The sequence below is a fragment of the Sapajus apella genome, unplaced genomic scaffold, assembly GCF_009761245.1.
Source record: "Sapajus apella isolate SASKATOON/1434 unplaced genomic scaffold, GSC_monkey_1.0 scaffold4, whole genome shotgun sequence".
Taxonomy (NCBI): Eukaryota; Metazoa; Chordata; class Mammalia; order Primates; family Cebidae; genus Sapajus; species Sapajus apella.
In genome coordinates this window covers 33,156,597-33,172,995 of record NW_022436944.1, presented here as the reverse complement: position 1 = coordinate 33,172,995, position 16,399 = coordinate 33,156,597, and the positions used below count along the sequence as shown (strand labels likewise).

General features: G+C 37.6%; 1 protein-coding gene across 7 annotated transcripts in view; it reads left to right on the top strand.

Moving 5' to 3' along the window:
* Positions 1 to 16,399, top strand: part of TMEM108 (transmembrane protein 108) — a 357,015-nt gene that overhangs the window by 85,297 nt on the left and 255,319 nt on the right. The window contains exons 2-3 of one of the 7 annotated variants that reach the window (XM_032266371.1): positions 849 to 4,783; positions 7,214 to 7,260. The exons of 3 other annotated variants lie outside the window; for them this stretch is intronic. The gene's annotated coding sequence lies outside the window, so the exon portion shown is untranslated. 3 more of the 7 variants (XM_032266363.1, XM_032266377.1, XM_032266396.1) reach the window with 3 other exon arrangements.

Here is a 16,399-nt window from a genome sequence, read left to right as displayed (position 1 = left end):
AGAGGAATGTAATTAGTTATTTCTACTCTGACTAGATTCCAGCCGGAGATAGAGGGCAACTACTACTTCTAAAAACTTTAGATTCCTGTAATTGCATAAATAGACTTTATTCATAAAACAACTTCTGTACCATGCTTGAGATATAGTGAATACTAAGTACTTCATGAATTAAGGCATGAGCGCACATGTATCTTTTGGGTTTTCCTTTGTCTTTCGTGAAGACACCTTTTAATATCAAGAAGTCTGTATTATAATAGGAATTCTGCAAGAAGATTGTATTGAAAGCAGTGTGTTCAACCCATTCATCCACTCATTTTTCAAACATTTTTGAGGCATACCTACTATGGATCAGCCTGACCTAGAGGGCAGAGGAAGTCCGTGCCTCTGCACATCTCACATTTAGCATTCAAGCCACTTAACCTTTGAAAGTGACATTGATACATTGTACAGTCTTTGTCTCTTACTGTACTTTGAGTTGCTGTGTACCTGGTTCAAATCCTATTCCAGCCATCTCCTATGGTTATTGCCTTATGCCTAGCTAGACCACCAGTTAAAACAAAGCAGATCGTCTGGGCATAACTCTTCCCTCTTTTTGTTTGTGTTTAATTTTTCACTTTGTTATACTGCTGTCATATTTTGCACATCTGCAGTACTAGGGATCTGCACTGTAGCTTTGTACTAAAGGTAACACCTAATATTTTTATTGTTTATCTATGCTAGGCACTCTTCTAAGAGTATGTGTTAGCTCTTAGAAGAGTACCTAGCATAGATAAAGCAAACAATGAAAAGCATGGGTGCATGCATCTAAGAGCATCCATGAAATGAGTCTATTTATTCCCATTTTACAGGTAAGAAAACTGAGTCACACAAGGATATATTTGCGTAACACAATTTCAAAAAGGCAAACTACAGTTCTTGTTAATGGTAAGGCCTTTTTGGCATCCCATATTTGAGAACTGTATTGATATGTTATCTCACTTGATCTGATACGTCCCTCCCCATTTGTTCACATCAAAGAAGTGAGACAGATGAAGGTGAGTTTGCTTTCAGCAGCTCTGCAGGTTAAGGACTGTACAGCGCTTGAACCCAGGGCGTCTGAATCCTGGTCTTGGACTCTTCCCTCAGAAACATACTGCCTTCCTTTTGCTGGTCTGGCCAGTAGATCTATACTAAAGATACAGGCCTCTCAAACTGAATGGGAAATTTGGAATCATAGGGACCTGAAGCAGTTAATGGAGGAGTGTTGTAGTAAAACATGTTTCATAGTCAGTCTATTTAGTCTAGGAGCTAGAGTATTCCAAATAAACAGCAACTCCTAATTAATTTTTTACTCCTGTGTTGAGTTGATATCTAGAATATACTCTTGACAGCTCTAGAGCAAAAAGCCAGGTCTCCAACAAAAGAATGAGTACTAATTGGGAAATAAATCAGCTTGCTATAGCTAAAAGGAAAAAACTCCCACAAATTCATCTGTCATTTTTATTTGTTCTTTCATCGTTTGTAGTACATTTTCAGGGTCTCAAAGAAAGTCATCTGTCTATGCAGGTGCTCATGGAAGCATCTTGTTTTACATATGATGAAAATGGAGAGAGCACTTCTTTTGACAGGAAACTTCACTTCTTGTTACTGAAAACCATCACAACAGTCATTATGTCTGGCTTTCAGAGATTTCCTGGAGTTAGGAGAACAATAGACAGTTAAAATGGCAATGTCAAGAGCATTCTGGGGTTTTATAATGAGTACCAAGGGAAATTTTTTTCTCTTGAGTTTGTAAGAAAAAAGTAGGAGGAATATTTGGAAACCTGAAGATATGTGGAAATGAAGGTGAATGCTCTATTTTTTTTAATGGAGTGTTCTTCCTAACCTTTGGAAGCTGAAAAAATATATATTTTATATATTACTGAGTTGCTAGTGAAAAAGAGAAGTTTCTCTTCGGTTGTCCCTCTCTGTAGGTTAAATCATCCCCTGAAAAGACACATTTGCAGCTTTCTGTATTTTTCTTTGATTAAACATCATTTAGAGTTCTTCAGTCAGTTTTCTTCTCTTCTTCTTACATATGTACACTGCTTCTAGGGCTTATGATTTCTAATTTAGCAGCAGGAGTTACTTCTCTTTTCCCTCTACCTCCAAAAAAAGATGACTCAAGCATTAGGAATATGTTTTTTGGCTTATTGTATAATTCAAATATGTATTTGTAGTTATTCTATTTTTAATCTTAATTTACATAGCCCTAATATGATTTCTAATTTCTAATAAAGTTTTTGAGGTACTAATGTCTAACGCACTAAAAGTACAAACTTCATAAACAATTTATGTGACCTGCTGTTTTCATTTCTGAAGTTTCTTGCTTGCTGCTAGAGCTGTGGGTGATTTTAAAGATCCCTGAATTAGTTACACATGGATCCCTGAATGGTAAAAATAACCTGCTATCTTTATTTTTTTTTTTTTGGAATATCTAGTAATACAAAGGCAATTATCAATTATTAACATGTTTTAAATATATGAGTAGAACATTCATTGTTTTAAAAATTAGTAAACATTTTAAGATGCTATAAGGTAGAAAGAAAAGTCTTCCTTCCTTTTGTCTCAATCCTAAATATCATTCCTTAAAGGTAACCACTGTTAAGTCTCTGCAAATTCTACCAGAAATGACCTAATGTTCTATTTGTATACAAGCATACATACACATATACGTAATACCTATACACATATAACACACATCTATGATTATATGTGTATATATGAATACATATATGTCATTCCATATATTAGCAATATAGCTTGGACATCTGTTCACATCAGTACATATATATCCATCTCATTTTTAATGACTATATTGTATTCCATTGCAATGGTTAATTTAGCTTACCTTCTGTTTTTTGACATTTAGGTTTTTCCAGTTTTATCTTATTGCAGACAATGCTGCAATAAATATTCTTGAATATATCTTTTTGCATTTTTATAAATATATTTGTAGGATACAGTCAAAGCAAGGGAATTATTCATTAAAAAAAAAAAGTGTGGCCATTTTTAGCATCACTAAATATTGCCAATTGTCCTCCAAAATGACTGCCCTAATTTATACTTTCATCAACAGTGTATAAGAATGTCGTGTTTCTCCACACCCTTGTCAACACTGAATGTGACAAAAATTTTAGTTTATAAATATAATCAGTAAAAATAGTATCTTATTTTAATTGTCTATTGCTGCTATATTTAAGGTTCACTTGAGCAAATGCCTACCGAGCACTTACTCTGTGTCATTGAAATGGCAAATGGCAATCAAATATTGTACTTGTCCTTAAGGAGCCATGGAAGTGAATAGGAAGCCTCTTTTTAGAAGAAGTTGAAATGTTGCAAAGATAGAAAAGTGGGTCTTTGGCACCCTACGAACAGGAAATAGTTGTCTAATAAAGATAGTGTCCACCCATGTCAACTTTCAGTTCTATTGCTGGCCTAAATTGGCAACTCTCTGCTTCTGCAACAGTGACCTTGCTTTCATTATGGAAGATAGTTGGCTGCAGGTAGGAGTAGAAATGCCTATCTAGTAGCTTTTGTTTTTCTCCAGGACCTGACTTGATTATCTCACTGGTTGCTTTTAAGAGAAAGCACCCACTGTTGGCTTCTGTTCTGAAAGGGCACCAGGCAAGCATGGAAACCTATCAGCAGAGCAAGCCAAAAGCGCAATAAACTGTTTATTCATTGTTCAAGATTCTTCACCTGTGTGGATTATTAGAAGTATTTCATCTTAGAGTACCCAGGTTAGATTATAGACACTTCAAGTATTTCTGTAGAATTCACTGAGGGGGAAAAAAATAGGGAAAACAGCATCAGTCGTTTGGGACCATGTTGGTTCCTGATGCTAAAATAATCTATATGAATAAACTACATTCTGTAAATTGAAATATCTGGTTTCCAGCCTGTTAAATAAAAACAGGAGGATCTGAAGTACATGGCAAAATGGGATAAGCTTGGTTTTCTGAGTGGAGGCAGCTATTGATAATTTTACTTTCTTATAGCTGAAGGTGAAGGAGATTTGAGGTTCTCTGAGAATTACAATTCCCCTGGAGTTAGCCCAAGGTGGGACCCTCAGAGCTGTCTACTCTCGTGCCATTGCCTCAAGCCTGTGGACATTTTTTCACCTTGGGGTAAGAAGCAGCTCCAGTTTGCCCAATTGCTGTGTGTGTTCCAGGCGAGTGACCAATGAGGCTGACTTGGCAGCTGCCCTTCCCACAGCCAGCCAGCCAGTCCCAAGTGTGTTTTAAAAGATAAGCGACAAAAAGCCAACCCTTTTAGAGAGGCTGGAACAGGCTAGTAGTTGCTAGGCAAGTTAAAGTAATTCAGTGTCCTTGCCAAACGTCTGCCATGCAAATAGGGAACTTTCAGGGAAGGAGAGTGAGATGGTGGTGTGTGTTGGTTGCCATAGGAATGTTTCCCTGATTGGAACAAGACCACAGAGTGAGGAGAGCAAGACGGCAACATCTACGGTGATTTCTGCTTGGGAATGGGAACCCAGAGTGGGCAGTGGAGCGGAGGTAAGCCATGCAGAGGCAGGAGCAGATGAGACCCTAGATGCCATGTGAAGCTAAAAACGTGGGGAACAGAAAGAGCAGATCAACTCATGAAAATTATATGGGGAGCTCTTATGCTACTCTGAAGATCTGAGACTTGGAGAATTTACAATCCCGAATTAACTCAGGGAAAATTCCAACTAGACTCTGAAATGAATTAGATGGAGATTTAAAATAGGGCAATTTAGTAGGAAAAGATACTTAATTTGAAGGTAGGTATTTTGTGTTTATGTAAATATTATGTCAGATTGTCTTTATTTTAGCTGTTAAAGGTACTAATTAAATATTTGTTAATGAATTATAGTGCTGTATTTATCAAGTTCTGATTTACAGGGTAAAAGCACAGTTGACCAAATTGTGTGAAACCTTGAACCTCAGACCCTCTGACGTGGGCTTACTGCTGCATTAACACCCTGTGCATCTGGTGGTAGCTTCCAAAATGATAGCTGAGGGTCTGAGTCGAAATAAATGGCTTTTAGCAAGTGTTGAACTTTGAATGTGCTATTTAACCTCTGATTAATTGATTACTCAGCTCTGAATATGAGAGGTGTATAGCTATCCCTTATCTCACTTAAGTGATTTGAGCATGGATGCTCCTCTCATTTGAATACAGTTTTTGGGGTGGGTGGGGGTGATATCAGATCCCAGGGTACATGCTATGATAATGACAGGCTTAATTATCACTCAGTATGGTTTAGGACAAAGGTTTTCTTTTGATCACAATATTAAGAAACCTTTCTTTAACAGATAGTTTTACTTGTACGTATGAAGTATATATATAAATTTATCATTTCCTATATATTTGATTCACATTCAGAGGGTATTTAAAATAGTATCTTCTTCAGAATGTATATGTTGGGATTATATATTACTGTTTCTTTCCTTTTTATGTAGTTTCTTTTTGTGGTCAGGTAAAAGAAGACTAAAGGGATGTGATATTTAGTCTCAAATATTTGAAGTATAGTCACTGTTCTGTTTCAGGGCTGTTTCCCTCTATCAATTCCTTTGATATGGAACTCCAATGTCATTTTTACTTTACAATTGATCACATGCTGGCTCACTGACATCAATTAACTAATTTGAGGCAAATTTTTAAACCAAATGCCAAATTTTAATTTACTGAGAGAATATAATCTAATAAGAAAGACTACCCTTGGGCTCTTCACATGGTGAACCCTAGTGTGGTTTTGATAAAGAAGCCCAAGTATATACTAACTATAATCTTTTCTTAAAAAAAAGTGGTGTTCTTATCTAGACCCTCCAGAATCTAGAGTAGCATCGTCCAATAAAAATGTAATATAAACCTCAAGTATGAGCTTTATATGTAATTTTAAATGTTCTAATAGCCACTTTAAAAATGAAATGTGAAATTAATTTTAGCTCTATATTTTATGTTGCTTAATATATGCAGCATATTATTTCAACATGTACAGTTGACCCTTGGTATCCATGGAGAATTGGTTCCAGGACTGCCCACAGATACCGAAATCTGTGGATGCCCAAGTCCCTTGTATAAAATGATGAGGTATTTGCATATAACATGTGCATATCCTCCCATATATTTTAAATCATCTTTAGATAACTTAAAATACCTAATACAATGTAAATGCTATGTAAATAATTGTTGTACTATATTATCTATATTGTTTTTTGTTTTTTATTAATTTACTTTTTAAAAATATTTTTACTGGGCAGTTGGTTGCATATGCAGAACCCATGGATATCGAGGGTTGACTGTAACTAATATAATGAATTATTAATGAGATATTTTGTATTTTTAAAATACAAAGTCTTGAAAGTCCAATTGAGATGTGCTGTAAGCATATTTTACACTTATAGCACATCTCAACTGGGACACTGAGGTTTCATGTACAGTACTTGATCTGTACTTAAATTAAAACTTACAGTAGAAAAAATAGATTCACATACCCAAGTCATTCCAAACATGCAAATCAGTTGTCCAGTAACTGAATCGGTGTCCATTTCTAAATTTAAATTTAACTTTAATTAAAATTAAATAAAATTTAAAGTAAAATTCAATTCCTGATTGACACTAGCAATGTTTAAAGCACTCAGTAACCACCTGTGGAGTGGCTGCCATGTTGTGTTGGACAGCACAGAAAGGACTGCTTTCTCTAGCCTTTTCCTTCACTCCTGCATGTCTCAGATGGGAAGACTTGTGTGAGACCTCTGATGGGAAGAGAATCTCATTTTGAAAGTGTGGAACCACAGACAAAGAGTTGACTTTCTTAAAAAGAAGTTTCCATTCAGGCTATATTAGAACCTGCCTGGCAAGGAGTTATCTGTCTAATATACCACATTATCTCCACCCTTGTTCCTAAATACACCCCTCATTGTCTCCCCAACAGATAAAAATATGCCAACCTTGTGTCAAGGTTGCCTCCCTGATCCCCTTGTCCTCCACTGCAGGCTGGCTCATTTCCATTACGTCAGTGTATTTCCTGGTTATAGTCCTCCTTTCTCATTGTTTCAGTTTCCACATTTGGCCTTAATTTCTATGATACCTCAGTGAAGCATTCAAATGTTTAAATTCCAATTTAGTTCTTAATTAAGGTCATGTATATCAAGGTCAATGTTATGTTAATTTGGATAACAGACATTTCCTTTGTCCCTTGCTCCAGATTTCTAGAGTGGCTGGGCTGAGAAACTTTACTTCCTGTTCACCTAGGTAGGTATCTTGCTTTGGGCATAACGGGATTCTTGAATATAATCTCTCCGTGGTGAATCAGTCAGACCTGTGAACCTTAAAGAACTTATCTGTTCCCTGGAGAGGAAGAATTAAGCAATACTAATATCAGGTGGATGGATAAAGACTTAGCCCTGCCAGAAGTTTTGCCCCACACCTTAGCTTGGGTCTGAAACTTGGTTGGCACATAGTATAACAGTAACTTTGTCACCCATAGTTTAAAGAGCCCAGAAGCCTGTCATTTTCTGTTGGGTACCTGGCACTTGCAAACGACATCACTGATGATAAAATTCATCCACTCTGTTTTGAATATATCAAGTGAAAAGCACTTACATTGCTTTTTCAGGTCTGGAGAATGATGACCTAAGGATGGGCCCTTGTCCAAGAGTTACAAGTTCCCCCTTCGTAGGAAACTTAGCTTGGAAATTAGGAAATAAATATTTGACCCGTTGAATCATTTTAAATTAACCTGAATAGAAATACATATTGTGCTCCTTCCTTATTACCATCCGAATCAAATTATTTTAGAGACAGGTAAGGCTTTGTAGAAAGAGGATCTGTACTGCCTGTAAACCTTGGATGCCAGTCCTAAGTCTGTTGGCTGCGAGGGCTGTGACACCAAGAAAGCCATTAAGTTGTTCTTGGCCTCACTTCTCACCTGTCAAGTGAGAGCACTGGACTACAGCTAGTGCTCGACTTACGACCACGATTGGTTCCGACAGACCGGTCGTAACACGATTTGGTCGTAAGTTGAGTAGGCTATATGTACAGTACTGTGAAATGATGTTATAAAAATCTTTAAGTCATATTTTATCATAATTTTCTTTCATTATTGTTATATATCATAATTTTCTTTGTTCATTTTATGCCATTTGTATCATCTCTACACCATTTTGTTTCTTATTTTTACGTTCATCAGGTTTAAGTAAAACACTGCATTACCAGTACAACTGGTTTAATATTTGCAAAACATACAAAATTACAAAATACAGGTGCATACAAAAATACAAAATACAGGTGTAAAAAATACCATAGGAAACATTTTCCCAATTGCAAAACATATCAAAATATATAAACATGCACGAAACATTTTATTGGCCGCTGGTGCTTGGCTGCGGATCGTTGATGTCGTCATCTGAGGCAGCAGTTGGGGTTACCGGAGTTGGTTTTTTCATAAACATGGTGAGCTTTGTTTGAATTGTATGCTGCTTTTTTTCTTCATAAATTTCACGATACGGACGAAACACATTGTGTGCCATCTGTTCAATCCTTGCAAATTGTTCGATGTTTGGGTCCATTGCTTCGAAATGTATAAGAAGTTTATTCAGTAAAGATAAACCGTCTGATAATTCCTTAGTGGTGAACTTTCTTTCTGGCTCCTCCTCTTCTTTCTCTGCTTCTCTTCTTTCTTCTTCTGCCACTCTTTCTTCTTCCAGTTCAATTAGCTCTTCATTTGTAAGTTCTCCGGATTCTTTGTCTAGCAACTCTTCGACATCTTCCATTTCACACTCCAAAGAAAGGTCTTTAGCAAGTTTTACTATGCTTTTGGCCTCTTTGTGAATATAAGTGCGTGCTGGCATCCGCTTCCAAAATAACCCAGTTTCATCAACATTGAAAATCTGTTCTGCTATGTTCCTCATCTGTAATTAATTCATCCAGACTATCAACAAACTTACGTGCTCCTTCCTCATCTGCACTCGCTGCTTCTCCAGTCACTCGAACACTATGCATTTGGAATCTTTTCTTGAATCTCTGGAACCAGCCAGTGCTTGCTACAAATTCTTGACTGTAATCTTCTCCAGCATGCTCCTTCAGAGTCTGAAATAGACTTCTCGCCTTCATCTGCACAGTAGAAAGACTTAATGGTGTCCGTTTTTGAATTTGATCTTCCATCCAAATATATAGCAATTTCTCCATTTCGTGGATGGGCCTGCTTCGTTGCTTTGTTATATCTGTTGATCGCATGGGTGCAGAACCTTTCACAGCTTCACGAATTCTTTATCTTTCAAAATCGTTGACACAGTCTAGTGTGATAACTTCGTATCACGTGCGATCACATTCACTTTCTTTCCTCCTTCGTACTGCTTAATTACCTTCATTTTTGTGTCGAGATCGATGGCCTTTCTTTCCTTCTTAGCAGGCTGAGGTGTAGACAAAGACAATTTCCTCTTGGTAGACATCTTGGGAGGGGTTTGATGAAAAATATCCAAGACACAAAACACAAATTGCTGTACCGAGTCTGGGATAACAGTTGAAATGGTGCTCGCGGAGATGGTAGTGCTGCCGGAAGCTGGTCCGCACTGTCGTATGCCCAGCCGGGCAACGTTTGTGCTGCCAGACGCGGAGCAGTCGTGGCTAGCGATTGTGGTCGTAAAGTTGAATGCTCGTAAGTTGCATAGGTCGTAAGTCGATCAATACCTGTAGATGATCTTAAGGCCTTTTGGTCATCACGTGGTTTGATCATCTATTCTAATCTCATAGTTTCTTGGGTGAAAAAACAAAGGCCTGCAAAATTGCTTTCTAAGATCCCATAGCAAATGTGAGGCAGGTCTTAGATTCTTAGTCACATGCTTTGTCTACTTCAGGAAGCTTCATTGTTCACTTAGAGGTTAGGCTTGAACCAAATAAAAATATCCAGAGGGATAGCTGATTCTCTGTTCTTCCCATAATGTCACTTTGTCTGCTCATATTGAGGTTGTTGGCCAAACATCTAAAATCCATAGGTTACCTGTTAATTTTTTGCTTCCTTAATATAGCTGGCCAGTAATTCAGGTCAGATACTTCTCTGGGATAAAGTTTCCAATGACCTCCTATTTCAAACAAAACAGGCTGGACGCAGTGGCTCATGCCTGTAATTCCAGCACTTTCGGAGGCTGAGGTGAGTGGATCATTTGAGGTCAAGAGTTTGAGAACAGCCTGGTCAACATGGTGAAACCCTGTCTCTACCAAAAATACAAAAATTAGCCAGGTGTGGTGGTGTGTACCTGTAATCCCAGCTATTCAGGAGGCGGAGGCACTAGAATCTCTTGAACCTGGGAGACCGGGGCTACAGTGAGCTGAGATTGCACTGCTGCACTCCAGCCTGGGTGACATAGCAAGACTCCACCCTGCTTCTCTCCAGAAATAAAACAAAATGAAACACTACGTTAGTTCTTTGCTGGTGAAGATGCATGATAACAAAAGAAAAAGCGGTAGCTGGGATGCAGAGTTAAATTTGCTCAAATATTTTCCATTAAAACTATAACTACAATAAACAATGAAAACCAGAAGGGCCCCAGTAGCTGCTCTGGTTGAAGTTTCCAGTGTAGGTTGGAGGCCCACTTCCAAGTGTTGGAGTATCACTCATGGACAGGAAGCAGAACCTGACTTTCTTGGGAAGGCTGCTTTTAGCTGGGGCAAACCCAGGGACTTTCATTCTTCTTTAGCCTGTCATTCAATGAAAAAGGCCAAGAGTGCCAAGGAAAAGAAACTTGTTGATTGTCTATTATATACTAGGCCTTCTAAGTATTTTAAATATAATGGCTCATTTAATTCTGTAACTACCCTGTAAATAGATGGGCATTATTTCCGTTTTACAGATCAATAAAAGTTATGTAGCTTGTCTAGGGTTACACAGTAAGTGATCAGGGATTCTATTTAGCTCTAAAATCTGATTGTTTTCCACTAATAGCCAGTAGCAGATAATAATATGTAGACCCCAGTGATTTCATTTCAGTTCCACTGAATTTGAAGACACCTGATACCAATGTGTAGGCACCAACATAAATTACAGCCTAAAATTAGAGGTGGATACAGTAATTGAGTAAATTTTGTTAAGAAGCAGGGGCTATTAACCTGCATCATAGATCCTTTGAAGACCTTAAAAGCAAAAATATTAAAGGGTTTTTTTGCAATTGACACATTTACATACATATCCACTAATCAGCATTGTTGGTGAGTAACAAAAGGTGTGTGAATTCTAAGTCAATTTAACTTTCAGAGGTGGTGCTTGCTGCTTTTGGGGTAAAATACAGTGCTATCATTTTGGTTTTTAAGTAATCTTGCTGTTTGGGCTTGTGGCTCTTTTATCCTTTGGGTCGATGAGGGGATGATATTTGCAATCAGTGTCCCTCCTACAGACATGGCAACTGTTCCAGTTAATTGGTGCTGCATGACAAACCAATCCAAAACTTAATGTCAGCCACAACCATGTGTATTTGACTCATGAATCTGCAATCTGGCCAGGGCTCAGCAGGGACAACTCATCTGTGCTCCATTCAGCTTCATCTGGGTTGGCCTAGAGACTGGAGGTTGGAATCATCTGAAGCTAGCCCACTTAATGTCTGGTGCCTAGCTGGGAAGACTAGAACAGCTGGGCTCCTCAGGCATCTCTGTGGTCTCTCCAGCATTATAGCTTCAGGGTAAACAGAATTCTGTACCAGTTCACTGCTCAGCATATGACTCGAGAAAGAAAGAAAGGAACATTTCGTGATCTACCTTAGAAAATCAGACAGCATCACTCTACAATGTTCTATTAAATTGAGGCAGTTACAAAGGCCACTTAGATTCCATGGGAGTAGAAATAGATTCCATCTATTGATAGGGAAGTGAAAAGTTTCTGGAAGAGCCTTGCAGTGGCCAGACTGCTACACAGATGTAGGAGGTTGCAGGTAATGTGCTAGTGCCCAAACCAGATGCATCTCTGGGCCTTTCTCTCTGACAGAGAATTAGGTATCCCTCTGGATATTTATAGTTGGTTCAAGGTTAACCCAAGGGAGTATATTGGCATGCAAATGGAATATAATCTATTCATTATAATTTAACCAACATAATTAATACTTTTCAAGAAAATCATTTGAGAATTTGTGACACTTTACTGTTAGAAACAGATTACTTATGAAACACCAGTGGTTTAGGCCAATAAGATACATAGTTGAGTCTTTCCCTAAATTTTTCATCATTTTTGAGCTGGTGTCTGTTTAGTGTTCCTGAATTGTCATTAGATTTCTGCTTTTCTACCTTGTGTGCAAAGGTAAACAACTGAATATTTATGTAAACAGCTTTGTGTAGAAACTTTTTCATTTAAAACTGAAAAGGGAAGGCAATTGCACTTAAGATTGACTGTTTCCTGAAGGGGTTCTTTCAGCATTTTACAGCAGCTGCGCCTCCTCTTTTGGAGATGAAATTATTATTCAAGACACATTTCTCAAAATTTACAAAATTAGTACAGGCACACCTTATTTTATTGTGCTTCACTTTATTGTGTTTTGCGTATATTACATTTTTTATAAATTGAAGGTTTGTGGCAACCCTGCATTGAGCGAGTCTGTCAGCACCATATTTCCTACAGCATGCGTTTAATTCATGTCTCTATGTCACATTTTGGTAATCCAATATTTCAAACTTTTTATTATATCTAGTATGGTGATCAGTGATCTTTGATGTTACTATTGTAATGTTTTGGGGTGCCATGAACCATGCCCATATAAGACAGCAAATTTAATAGATAAATGTTACATGTTTTCTGACTACTCCACCAACCATCTGTTCTACTTCTATCCTTCTCATTGGGCCTCCCTATTTTCTGAGACACAATAATATTAAATTGGACCAGTTAATAACCCTAAAATGGCTTCTAGGTGTTGGAAAGCTTGTTGAAAGCTTGGAGGCCAAAACAAAAGCCAGGCCTCTTGCATCAGCTAGACAAGTTAGAAATGCAAAGCAAAAGTTATTGAAGGAAATTAAAAGTCCTACTCCAGTTAACACACGAATGATAAGAAAGCAAACAGCCTCACTGCTGATAGAAACTTTTAGTGGTCCAGATATATATATATGTGTGTGTGTGTGTGTGTGTGTGTGTGTGTGTGTGTATGTATAGAGACAGCAAAAATATATAGAAGATAGATAGATAGATTATATGTAGAGAGAAGAATAAATCAGTCACAACATTCCCTTAAGCTAAAGCCTAATTCAGAGTATGGTATTAACTCTCTTCAGCTCTCTGAAGGCTGAGAGAGGTGAAGGAGCTGCAGAAGAAAAATGGAAGGCTAGCAGAGGTTGGTTCATTAGGTAAGAGGAAAGAAGCCATGTCCATAACATAAAAGTACAAAGTTAAGCAGCAAGTGCTCATGGAGAAGCTGCAGCAAGGCATCCACAAGATCTAGCTAAGATGGCCATACTAAACAACAAATTTTCAGTGTAGATGAAACAGCCTTCTGCTGGAAGAAGATGCTGTCTAGGACTTTAATAGCTAGAGAAGAGAAGTCAGTGCATGGCTTCAGTGCTTCACAGGGCAGGGTGACTCTCTTGTTAGGGGCTAATGCAACTGGTGACTTTAAGTTGAAGCCAGTACTCATTTACCATTCTAAAAATCCTAAGGCCCTTAAGAATGATGGTAAACTATTTTTGCCTGTGCTTTATAAATGGAACAACATAGCCTGGATGACAGCACATCTGTTTATAGCATGGTTTACTGAACATCTTAACCTCACTGTGGAGACCCACTGCTCAGAAAAAAAAAGATTCCTTTTAAAATATTATTGCTCATTGACAATATGCATGGTCACCCAGGAGCTCTGAGGGAGATGTACAAGGAGATTCTTGTTTTCATGTTTGCTCATGCAACATTCATTCTGCAGCTCATGTATCAAGGAATAATTTCAACTTTCAAGTCTTATTATTTAAGAAATGCATTTCATAAGGCTATAATTGCCATAGATAGTGATTCCTTTGACAGATCTGAGCAAAGTAAATTGAAAAGGAAAATTTACTTTCTGGAAAGGATTCAGCTTTCTAGATGCCATTAATAACATTCCTGATTTATGGGAAGAGGTCAAAATATCAACATTAACAGGAGGTTGTAAGAAGTTGATTCCAGTCCTCATGGATGACTTGGAAGGGTTTAAGGTTTTAGTGGAGGAATTCACTGCAGATGTAGTGGAAATAGGAGAACTGAAGTTAAAAGTGGAGGCTAACGATATGAATGAATTGCTGCAATCTCATGATAAAACTTGAAGGAATGGAGAGTTGTTGCTTACGGATGAGCAAAGAAAATGGTTTCTTGAGATGGAATCTATCCCTGGTAAAGATGCTATGAACATTGTTGAAATGACAACAAAGGATTTAAAATATTACATAAACTTAGTTGATGTAGCAACAACAAGGTTTGAGAGTATTGACTCCAATTTTGAAAGAAGTTCTACTGTGGGTAAAATGCTGTCGAATAGCATCACATACTACAGAGAAATCTTTTATGAAAGGAGGAATCAATCAATGCATCAGACCTCATTAAGAAATTGCCACAGCCACCCAAAACTTCAGCCACCACCCTGATCAGTCAGCAGTCATCAACATCGAGGATCCTCTACCAACAAAACGATTACAACTCACTGAAGGCTCAGATGATCATTAGTATTTTTTAGCAATAAATTATTTTAATTAAGGTATGTACATTTTTAGGCACGTTATTGTACACTTAATAGACTATAGTAGTATAAACATAACTTTTATATGTACTGGGTAACCAGAGCATCTGTGTGACTCACTTTATTGTGATACTTTATTGTGGTTGTCTGAAACTGGACCTGCAATATCCCTGTGGTATGCCTATAAGGGAGATTATATGCCCTTTGTCTTTCTGTGCCTGGGCTATTCACTTAACATAGTGCCCTCCATGTTCATGTTCATCTATGTTGCCACAAACGGCAGAGTATTCTTCTTTTTTAAGGCTGAATACTATTCCACTATATATATATACATTATAGATTATATATATGTATAAAATCTATCTCACATTTATACATTCTAGTTAACTTTTAAAAATATATTTCCATATTGCATTGTAAGGGAATGTTGGTATACCAGTCCTTTGCAATTTATTGAGGTTTTCTTTATAGCTTAGTTTTCAAAGTTAATATTTCACTAATTATTGTATTCAATATTCTATATATGTTCTATACATCTAAAAATTTATTAGTTATGCTATCTACATCTTTTTTATCTTCACTGATTATTTTTTAATCTGCTGAAACTGTCAATTACTAGGCGAGTTGTATTGCAGTTTCTTCCTCTGGTGATGGATTTGTCCATTTCTCTTAATTGCCATGTGTGCTATAATAAGAAATATGTATTTGGTCACTGCCCTCAGTTCCTGACACAGAGCTCCTAAAATGCTTATAATTTCCTGAGTAATAGGGGTGCTAGGAGTGTCTTTTGTTCCAATATTTGGTCTTTGAGTTGGTTCCTGACAGAGCTCCGAAAACCCTTGTAATGTCCTGAGTGATGGGGTGATAAGCAAGTCTGACACAGATATCCTAAATCCCTTGAAATTTTCTGGATGATAAGAGCATCTTTTGTTCTTGTGAAGCAACTCTTGGTGGGTTTTTGGATAATTTCAGAATGAGAGGGGTTCATCAGAAAGACCATGCCATAATTAGAAGATTGGAACTTTTACCTCCACCCTCCATACTCTGGGGAGGGGAAGAGGTTAGAGATTGGGTTAATAATTGATTATGCCTGTGTGATGAAGCCTTCATAAAAATTGCTAAACTACTGAGTTTGCTGTCCTCTGTATGAAAAAATCCAACCCCTGAACTATGGATTTTAGAGAGTTTCTGGGTAGGTGAACACATTGAGTGCTGGGAGGATGGCATACCAAAAGAGGGTGTGAAAGTTACACACACATACACACACACACTCACTGTCTGTCTGCCTGTCTCTCTCTCTCTCTCTCTCTCTCATTTCCTTCCTCTCTGTATCTCTTCCATTTGGCCATTCCTGAATTGTATCTTTTATTATAAACTAGTAAATGGAAGTAAAGTGCATTCCTGAGTTCTGTGAGCCAGTCTAGCAAAGTGTTGAACCTGAGGAGGAGGTGGTGGGAACCCCCAACTTACTGTTAGCTGGTCAGAAATACAAGTGGAAATGTGGGGCTTGTGGATGACATCTGAACTGGGGGCAGTCTTTTGGGACTGAGCCCTTTAATTTACGGGAACTAACACTAACTCCAGGTAGTGTCAGAATGGAATTGAATTGTAGGATATCTAGTTGTTATCTGCGGAGAATTGGAGAATTGACTGGTGTGGGGAAAAAGCTTGCACAATGAGTGTCAAAAGTATTGTGAGAATATAGGAAAATGTTATTT